General features: G+C 41.7%; 1 protein-coding gene across 7 annotated transcripts in view; it reads left to right on the top strand.

Annotated features, from left to right (window-relative positions):
- YES1 (YES proto-oncogene 1, Src family tyrosine kinase) overlaps positions 1-10,119 on the top strand; it is an 86,843-nt gene that overhangs the window by 35,508 nt on the left and 41,216 nt on the right. The window contains exon 1 of one of the 7 annotated variants that reach the window (XM_017873552.1): positions 2,008-2,049. The exons of 5 other annotated variants lie outside the window; for them this stretch is intronic. The gene's annotated coding sequence lies outside the window, so the exon portion shown is untranslated. Of the gene's footprint in view, positions 1-2,007; positions 2,050-6,919; positions 6,970-10,119 lie in introns of those variants that run through there. One more of the 7 variants, XM_017873557.1, reaches the window with a different exon arrangement.

Here is a 10,119-nt window from a genome sequence, read left to right as displayed (position 1 = left end):
TTTCACTCTTGTCCCCAGGCTGCAGTGCAATGGCGCAGTCTCGACTCACTGCAACCTCCGTCTCCCAGGTTCAAGCAATTCTCCTCCCTCACCCTCCTGAGTAGCTGGGATTATAGGTGCCTGCCACCATGCCCGGTTAATTGTTTGTATTTTTGGTAGAGACGGGGTTTCACTGCGTTGGTCAGGCTGATCTCAAACTCCTGACCTCAGGTGATCCACCCACCTCAGGCCCCAAAGTGCTGGGATTAAAGGCGTGAGCCACCGTGCCTGGCCAAGGTCTTCTGTTTTACGTTAAGGAGTTTTGACTTTATGTTGGGAAAAAGAGGGGACTGGACCATCAAAGGCTCATAATTAGACTTTGTTTTCTAGAGAACACAAACATTTTTCACATTACAGCCAGGAAGGATTGGATACCTAACACTGTAGAAGGATGAAAGTCAGTTGAGGAGGCTTTTGCAGTAATCCAGTCAAGGGAAGTAGTAATTAGTTGGGGGAGAAATGGAAGAATTCTAGAGATTACAGAGCAGTATGGTCAGGTCCTGGTGACCAGTTGTTCATATGGGGCACAGGAAGGTGTCTTAGTCCATTTTCAGAATACTTGAAACTGGCTAATTTATAAAGAAAAGGAATTTATTTCTTACAGATCTGGAGGCGGAGAAGTCCAAGGTCAAGGGGTGGCATCTGGGAAGGTTTTCTTGCTGGTAGGACTCTTGTCTACAGAATCCTTAGGTGATGCAGGGTATCAGATGGTGAGGGGGCTGAACGTGCTATTGTGCTAAGCTCAGATCTCTCTTCCTCTTACAAAGCCACCAGTTGTACTCCCATGATGACCCATGAATCTGTTTATCCTTTATTAATCCATACATGGATTAATTTATTAATAAGGGCAGAGCCCTCATTATCCAATCATCGTTTAAAGGCCCCCTTTTCAATACTGCCACACTGGAGATTCAAGTTTGTGTTTTTGTTTTTGTTTTGGAGACAAAGTCTCATTCTGTCGCCCAAGCTGGAGTGCAGAATGCAGTGGCACGATCTTGGCTGTGACTCCCACCTCCCTGGTTCAAGCAATTCTCCTGCCTCAGCCTCCCAAGTAGCAGGTGTGTGCCTCAACGCCTGGCTAATTTTTGCATTTTTAGTAGACATGAGCTTTCATCATGTTGGACAGGCTGGTTTCAAACTCCTGACCTTAGGTAATCTACCCTCCTCAGCCTCCCAAAGTGCTGGGATTACAGGCGTGAGCCACCGCACCCAGCCTCTTTAGTCTCTCTTAAAGAGATTTAAGAAAAAAAAAAAAAAAGACTACATACATTGTTATAGAAACAAGTGAATGATATTTTTGTTGTTGTTGTTGTTGTTGTTGTTGTTGTTTTGAGACGGAGTCTCGCTCTGTTGCCCAGGCTGGAGTTCAATGGCCAGATCTCAGCTCACTGCAAGCTCCACTTCCCGGGTTTACGCCAGTGAATGGTGTTTTTAAAGTTTAAAACCCCAGTTAAAGAAGAGTACATGCAGTACCTGAGGAGCATTTAATTGACATAAGGACTTGAAAGTGGTATCTAATTATTTACTGTAATTTGCTGGTCAAAAATCTTGATAAAAGACTGAAAGTAAAGTGTGAAAATCTCAGAGAATAAAGATTCTTGAGACAGGTGTATGGTCAGCTTATTTTTTGAGTTGACTGGATTTGTAGAGGCAATGATGCATAATAGTACTTGACAGGTGCCTTTCTGCCAACAAACTGTCTTTAATAATTGCCTGAGGTGGCTGAAGGTAATTAACTGTTAACCTGGGATCTTCATAATTCAGATCTGTTCTATGTTGAATTTAATACATTTTTTTTTAATCTTGAGGCTTTAATTTGTTAGTTATTTTGTTACTATAATCTATAACAAACAAAATTATTCTCTACAGTTCTTTTTTTTTTTTTATTTGAGACAGGGTCTCTGTCGCCCAGGCTGGAGTGCAGTGGTGCGATCATAGCTAACTGCAGCCTTGACCTCCCAGACTCGAGCTGTCCTCCCACCTCAGCCTTCTGAGTAGCCGGGACTACAGGTGTGTACCACGATGCCCAGCAAATTTAAAAATTTTTTTGTCGGGGATAGGGGTCTCCTTTTGTTGCCCAGGCTGGTCCTGAACCCCTGGACTCAAGTGATTCTCCCACCTCAGCCTCCCAAACTGCTGGGATCAGCCACTGCACCCAACCATACAATTCTTTACATATTTTTTACATCAGACTCTTCTCATGGCTGATCCTATATCAGACTTCATTAAGGAAACCATGAAGTTCCAGGAATTTAGGAGTTGGGTTACTTTTCTTTAAGGTCAATTGTTTGTATATCTAAAGGGCAGAAAAAGAAAAAGATGGTAAAAAATTGGTACCATTACCGACACCTGCAAGATCAGTTTTCCATTGCTAACATTTCTTGTCTCCTTTGACTCTTGGAAAATGAAGTTCTTTGTTTGCTTTTACAAGACAAAGTGCACGCCCTTTAGTAATCTGCTGCTTCCTTCTCTCTGCCTATGTTTTCTCTTTTGCGGTCCTGCCTATCCTTTGTGCTTTATGCTTAAGAGAGGGGATTCGCCGGGCGCGGTGGCTCAAGCCTGTAATCCCAGCACTTTGGGAGGCCGAGACGGGCGGATCACGAGGTCAGGAGATCGAGACCATCCTGGCGAACACGGTGAAACCCCGTCTCTACTAAAAAATACAAAAAACTAGCCGGGCGAGGTGGCGGGCGCCTGTAGTCCCAGCTACTCGGAGGCTGAGGCAGGAGAATGGCATAAACCCGGGAGGCGGAGCTTGCAGTGAGCTGAGAACCGGCCACTGCACTCCAGCCCGGGCGACAGAGCGAGACTCCGTTTCAAAAAAAAAAAAAAGAGAGGGGATTTAAAATGAAAGAGAAAATCATAGACTAGTTTATGGCCTGTAGAACACCGTGACCTATGGAAATTGTTCATGTTTTATGAAGTTAAGTCTCTAAATTTATTTTTCTAGGATTTCTTAAAGATTTAAAACTTGTATGTAAATTCAAGCCATCTGGGCAAAATGCCAGACTAGGGCTATTCCTCCCAAACTAGATAGAGCATGTAATGTCACAATTAGTTAGCTTATTAGAGTTAGTTTATAGAAATAATGTACATTTAATTTTTTAAGAGGCTCAGAAATGTGTTAAATCATTTGAGAATTTTTAGTCACTGTTACTAATAATAAGGCAACATTGTCATGCTGACAGGCAGGGTGCTGTTTCCAAAGTTAGTAGATTTTTGCCATAGGTTGAGCAGTGGGTTTGGCTGTAAATAACGTTACCATGTTTGTTACATTTTCTAAAGGGCTAATATTTAATAACTTATCAATGAACAAAGAATGTTATACATAAGGCTTCCCTAAACATTGTATGGATTGTAGAAATAATGCAGTGTAGAAGTCAGAAGACCTGGTTCCCTAGTTTTGCCTACTTTTAGCCCCCTGTCCTTGAGCAAGGCATGTAATAACCTCCATTTCAGTTTCTTCAAATGTAAAATGTAGAGATTGTGCCTGCTTGTCATGGTAACATATTGGGATTATTTTGGGATCAAATTAAATAATAACAAAGAGCTTTGAAGACATAAAGCACTGTCAAAGTGTAAAATTTTGTTAAAGCAAAATACTTTAATAGTGTAACACTGTACGATGTGTGTGTACAACATAATAATGTGTTAACCGTTAATGATTGAACCAGATACATTATAAACTTATTTCAAATTTGTTATAGCTTTACTAAACATGCTGCTATAAGTATGTTCTGATATAGGTAATTCTTTTAATTTTTTTTTTTTTTTTTTGAACCAGAGTGTCGCTCTGTTGTCCAGGCTGGAGTGTAATGGCGTGATCTCAGCTTGTTGCAACCTCCGCCTCTTGGGTTAGAGTGATGCTCCTGCCTCAGCCTCTCAAGTAGCTGGGATTACAGGCACACACCACCATGCCTGGCTAATTTTTGTATTTTTAGTAGAGACAGGGTTTCACCATGTTGGCCAGGGCTGGTCTTGAACTCCTGACCTCAAGTGATCCGCCCGCCTCAGCCTCCCAAAGTGTTGGGATTACACACATGAGCCAAGGCACCAGCCTGATACAGGTAATTCTGATAGATGACCACCTAACATAAAGTTGAAAATTTTTCATATGATTTATGGAGTTGATAAGTTATGAAATAGTTGGAAAATCTACAAGTATTTCTAAAATTTTGTTAGGCTTGGCTTTTGGAGGAGGGAGGAATATAAATGTCAGGCAGGTTGTTGGATAGAATTAATCAGAATCAAGTTACAATTCAGTGATTTATTTTTTCAACAAAATTAAATGAATGTCCTTATGTACATATATAAAGCAATTAGTGCTAAATAGAAGGAAATATAAGATCCTTGAGTCATAGGCTCTGTTCCCTGTTGTTGTTTTGGCCTCCTTCCCTTCTTATTCTTCACCAGCACCAGACTACTTACGACTTAAAACCCCACTTTGTTCCCTCTTGTTTATGAGCTTTTGCACATCCTGCTGCCTCTGCTTCAAAGATATTTTCTACAGCAGAAGAATGAAAATAAATTAATAATTGCTTCCTGATTTTTGTGGTTAGTGTCTAATTGACCTTTTTGTTTTTCATAACCACAAATATGTGTATTGGAAGATTAGATGATAGGGAAAGCATATTAGAAAAGTAAGTTGGGGAAGTTAACCTGGAATGCCTGGTTAAGGGTTGAGGTTTTATTTTGTAGGTTGTAAGAAGCCATTGACAGATGTATCCAAGAGAGTGTTACAGACAGAGTTCTACTTTATAAAGATTGTTGGGCAGTCAACGTTAGAACCTCCTTGGGTTGGATTGGAGGTGAGGAATCACCATATGTTGTCAGATTATGAGGCAGAATTGTAGAAACGGGTATGATTAGGATCTGAAAACAAACAATCAGGCATTCATTCATGTACAAAATATTAATGCTTTTTATGTTTCAGGCTGTCTTCTGGGTTGTGGGGATACAGGAGTAAATGTACTAAATCCTACTCCTCCAATATACAGAAAATTAAAGAATGTCTTACAAGTCAATAAGAAAAGAGCAGACAACCCTATAGAACAATGGATAAGTGTCTTGAACAGACCTTTCATAAAAGATAATGGCCGGTAAACATGTGTAAAGGTGCCACTTCATTAGTAATTATGAACATAAAATTAAAATCACAATGAGAGACTCCTACACACCCATCAGAACAGATAACATTTTAAAAGATTGGCCAGGCATAGTGGCATGAGCCTGTAATCCAAGCTACATGGGAGGCTGAGGCACGAGAATCACTTGAACCCCAAAGACAGAGGTTGCAGTGAGCCAACATTGCATCGCTGAGCTCCAGCCTGGGCGACAGAGGGAGACTCCCATCTCAAAAAAAAGGGATCAAATATAGCAAGTATTGATGATGTAAAGCAATGGTGACTCCCATGCTCGCTGGTGAGGATATAAACTGCTATAGCTACTCTGGAAAACTGTTCAGCAGTGCAAACACTTTGACCCAGCAGTCTGTTGCAAGGTTATGTCCAGTGGAATATGCATACATGTATACCAAGGAGGGCTCAGGAATGTTCATTGCTGTCATTATTATAATAGCAAAAAAAACTGGAAACAATTCATATCCCTTACCTATGGTATATTCATATAAAGGAATGCTACACTGCAGTGAAAACAGTGTACAGCTATTCCTGATAATACAGATGAGTCTCAAAAGCATCGTTAAGTGAAAGAGGTCAAACACAAAAGAAGGCATTATATATGATTCCATTTTATTTTTATTTATTTGAGGCAAGGTCTCACTCTGTCACCCAGGCTGGAGTACAGTGGCACAATCACGGCTCATTGTAGCCTCCATCTCCCAGGCTCAAGTGATCCTCCAACCTCAGCCTCCCAAGTGTCTGGGACTACAGGTGTATGCCACCATGCTCAGCTGATTTTTTTACTTTTTGTAGAGATGAGGTCTCATTATGTTGCTCAGGCTGGTCTCAAACTCCTGGGCTCACGCAGTCCTCCCGCTTTGGCTTTCCAAAGTGTTGGTATTACAGGTGTGAGCCACTATGCCCAGCCATGATTCCCAAAGTGTTGGTATTACAAGCGTGAGCCACTACGCCCAGGCGTGATTCCATTTATAAGAAGCCTTAAGCAGGCAAAACTTAAACTGTAATGTTAGAAGTGAAGATAGTGGTTAAGAGGAACTATGCAGGGTTAATAGCATGAGATGGGCTCCTTGGGTGCTGACAGGGTGTCTTGGTCTGGGTGGTGAGTACATTGGTGTTGAGTTTATGTAATTCATTCACCTGTGCATTTATGTGTATTTTTCTTTGTGCTATATTTCTTTTTTTTTTTTTTTTTTTTCTTTTTTGAGACGGAGTCTCGCTCTGTCGCCCGGGCTGGAGTGCAGTGGCCGGTTCTCAGCTCACTGCAAGCTCCGCCTCCCGGGTTTACGCCATTCTCCTGCCTCAGCCTCCGAGTAGCTGGGACTACAGGCGCCCGCCACCTCGCCCGGCTAGTTTTTTGTATTTTTTTAGTAGAGACGGGGTTTCACCGTGTTAGCCAGGATGGTCTCAATCTCCTGACCTCGTGATCCGCCCGTCTCGGCCTCCCAAAGTGCTGGGATTACAGGCTTGAGCCACCGCGCCCGGCTCTTTGTGCTATATTTCAGTAATTTTTTTAATTTGCCCATCTTTACGTGCTGTGGAAGAGAGCCATCATTATCAGAATGATCGCTGTTGTAGCGAACATTCGTGCTTCAAATACCTGGCACTGTGTTAGGGGTGTGTGTGTGTGTGTGTGTGTGTGTATACACTTATATATATATACTCGTGTTTATATACACATACTCATTTAATCTTCACAACTCTAAGAGGTGTACTTTTATTATTCGCATTTTACAGATAAGGAAACTGGGACACAGAAAGGTTGAGTAACTTGCTGAAGCTCACCCAGCTAGTAAGTGATGGACTCACTTGCACCTAGACATTCTGTCTCTGACGTCTGTGCTCTTAACTGCTCTGCCATACATACAATAAGCTGGAAGTTTTGTATGCTTGGTCTGTTTGAAAGAGAGCAAGAAGGCCAGTGTAGCAGAAGTGAGGCAAGTTGGGGCACAGTAGTAGGAGTTGAAGACTACATAGTAGGTTATTGGAACTTGAAGGCCATGGGAGGAACTTTGGCTTTAACTCTAAGTGCAGTTGGAAGTCTTTGGGTGGATTATGGCAGAGGAGTGATGTTAAATGATTTATTTTTTAATCATTTATATTTTAAAAGGAAAACTACTGTGACAGAAGCCTGTAAACGGTGCAATGGCAGAAACTGGGAGACCAGTTAGGCTATTAGAATAATTCAGTATTGTTGAACTAGTCAAAGATGATGTGACTTAGACCAGGGTGGCAGTAGGAGGTGGAGAGAAGTTTTCAGATACTGAATATATTTTGAGAATAGGGCCAGGAGAGTTACTGAGGAATTTAAGGGTGTGAAATAGATAATAAGGATGATTTTAGAGTTTTGGCCTGAACAACTAGAAGAATGGCATTAACATTTATCAAGATGGGGAAGATTGCAAGAGGAGTTGGTTTGGGGAGGAAGATTAGGATTCTTGGAAATGTTAAATTTGAAATCGTTTTAGATGTCCAAGTGAAGATATTGCGTAGACAGTTAAAGTGAGTTCAAGTGAGAAGTCCAGAAGTCCATAAAGATATAAATTTGATAATCACCAATTTGCAGGTGGTATTTAAAGATATGAGACTGGGTGATATCTCCAAAGGAATGAATGTAAATAGAGAAGTCCTTTCTGCAGCAGTCTAGTATGTAGATGTCAGGGAGATGAGGAACAATCAGCACAGGAGACTGAGAAGGAGCAACCAGTAAGGTGGGGGAAACCAAGAGGATGATGTCTTAGAAAGCAGATGGGAGGGCCAAGCGCAGTGGCTCACGCCTGTAATCCCAGCACATTGGGAGGCCAAGGCGGATGGATCACAAGGTCAGGAGTTCAAGACCAGCCTGGCCAAGATGGTGAAACTAAAAAATGAAATTAGTAGATGTCTCTACTAAAAAATACAAAAATTAGCCGGGCGCGATGGCGGGCGCCTGTGATTCCAGCTACTCGGGAGGCTGAGGCAGGAGAATTGCTCAAACCCAGGAGGCAGAGGTTGCAGTGAGCCAAGATTGCACCACTGCACTCTAGCCTGGGCAACAGAGCAAGACTGCGTCTCAAAAAAAAAAAAGCAAGCAAGCAGGTGGGAAAAGTGTTTTAAGGAAGAGACAGAACCTCAGTTTTTTTCTTATTTTTTATTTTATTATTATTAGCATTGGATCAGATTGTATTTTAAGTGAATGTGAGAAACATAGGAAAGTTGGAACAAAGTTTGCTAGAAGTGGTATATATGGAAAGAAAAGAAGCAGGAAAGTTATTATACAATGGACAGGATTATGGAAGTCTGGAGGTTTTAAAAGAGAAGAGAATGCCTGACCATCTTAAATACCTGGTAGCATTTCTTAGTGTCTGTCTTTCTTCACTGTCTTACCAACCTTTTAATTCATACAGGATTTTGAATCGAAAGATGAGTGTCATGATTCAAGTTTTTGAATACAGTGGTTTACCTTCTTTTAGGGAGTGACAAGACAGCCATATAAGAAATAGGAAAGGGGCCATTTTACTTCTCTGCTCCTGAGAACTTGCCCCATCAGCAAAGCTCTTTTAGTTCCACTCTGCCTTCTCTTGCCCATTATCCAGGAAGATGAAAGTAGTTCAGGTATGAGGAGGGAACAAAGTAAAGCTGTCTGGACTGACCTGACTCCTCCCCCTGGTAATGGCAGGTGACTTAGTAGAGCTAGATCAACATTAATCATTAATATTCCAGATTTATGACTTCATCTCCATTAAATAAAAATCTAATGTGGAAATGTGTTTAAATTTGAAAAGTTTTACTTTTAGTGCATATTGCTAAAATGTGTATTTCTACTAGCTATTAAAGAAAGATCAATCTAAGAGACCTTATGTTAAAATGAGATTGTGCCAAAGAGGCCAGTCGTCATAGAACCTTCTAGTCCACAGCCTCTTAAGGAAACCATAGGACCAGTCTGTAGCCAAACCATAACTGGTCAGCAGGTTAGTGCAATTAGATAGCAGTTTATATTATTTTGCTTTTACTCTTGACCATGCAAATGCAAACTCAGAAATAGGCAATTGAAGTGCTGTGGAAGATTGAGGGAACCTGGAGCAGACCACAAATGAATAAAAATTATGAGTAAGTAGAAGTTATGAGGTAGAGAATCGGTACCATCAGTAGAGAGTAAAGTAGTTAGTCAGAAACATCAGAAGTACAGAAATAGAGATGCTGGCCAGGCACGGTGGCTCATACCTGTAATCCCAGCACTTTGAGAGGCTGAGGCAGGTGGATCACCTGAGGTCAGGAGTTCGAGACAGTCTGACCAACATGGTGAAACCCCATGTCTACTAAAAGTATAAAATTAGCTGGGCATGGTGTTGTGTGCCTGTAATCCCAGCTACTCAGGAGGCTGAGGCAGGAGAATTGCTTGAACTCAAGAGGCGGAGGTTGCAGTGAGCCGAGATGGCACCATTGCACTCCAGCCTGGGTGACAAGAGTGAGACTCCATCTCAAAAAAAAAAAAAAGGAAAGGAAAAAAGAAATAGAGATGCTTAATCCACATTATGGTAGGGAAGCAATAAGTTCTGGAAAACAAAGCAATGTTTACCTAGTATCAAGACTTGAATTCAAACTTGAACGTGCAGGCCAGGTGCGGTGGCTCATGCCTATAATCCCAGCACTTTGGGATGCTAAAGCAGGTGGATCACTTGAGATTGGGAGTTTGAGACCAGCCTGACCAACATGGAGAAACGCTGTCTCTACTGAAAATACAAAATTAGCCTGGTGTGGTTGGTGCACGCCTGTAATCCTAGCTACTCAGGAGGCTGAGGCAGGAGAGTCGCTTGAACCCAGGAGGCGGAGGTTGCCGTGAGCCGAGATCGCGGCATTGCATGCCAGCCTGGGCAACAAGAGTGAAACTCTGTCAAAAAAAAAAAAAAAAAAAAAAAAAACTTAAAAAACTAGCCTGGGCTTGGGGGCTCATGCCTGTAAT

Source organism: Rhinopithecus bieti, unplaced genomic scaffold, assembly GCF_001698545.2.
Source record: "Rhinopithecus bieti isolate Rb0 unplaced genomic scaffold, ASM169854v2 scaffold_6946, whole genome shotgun sequence".
Lineage (NCBI taxonomy): Eukaryota > Metazoa > Chordata > Mammalia > Primates > Cercopithecidae > Rhinopithecus > Rhinopithecus bieti.
This window is presented reverse-complemented; position numbering and strand designations above follow the sequence as displayed.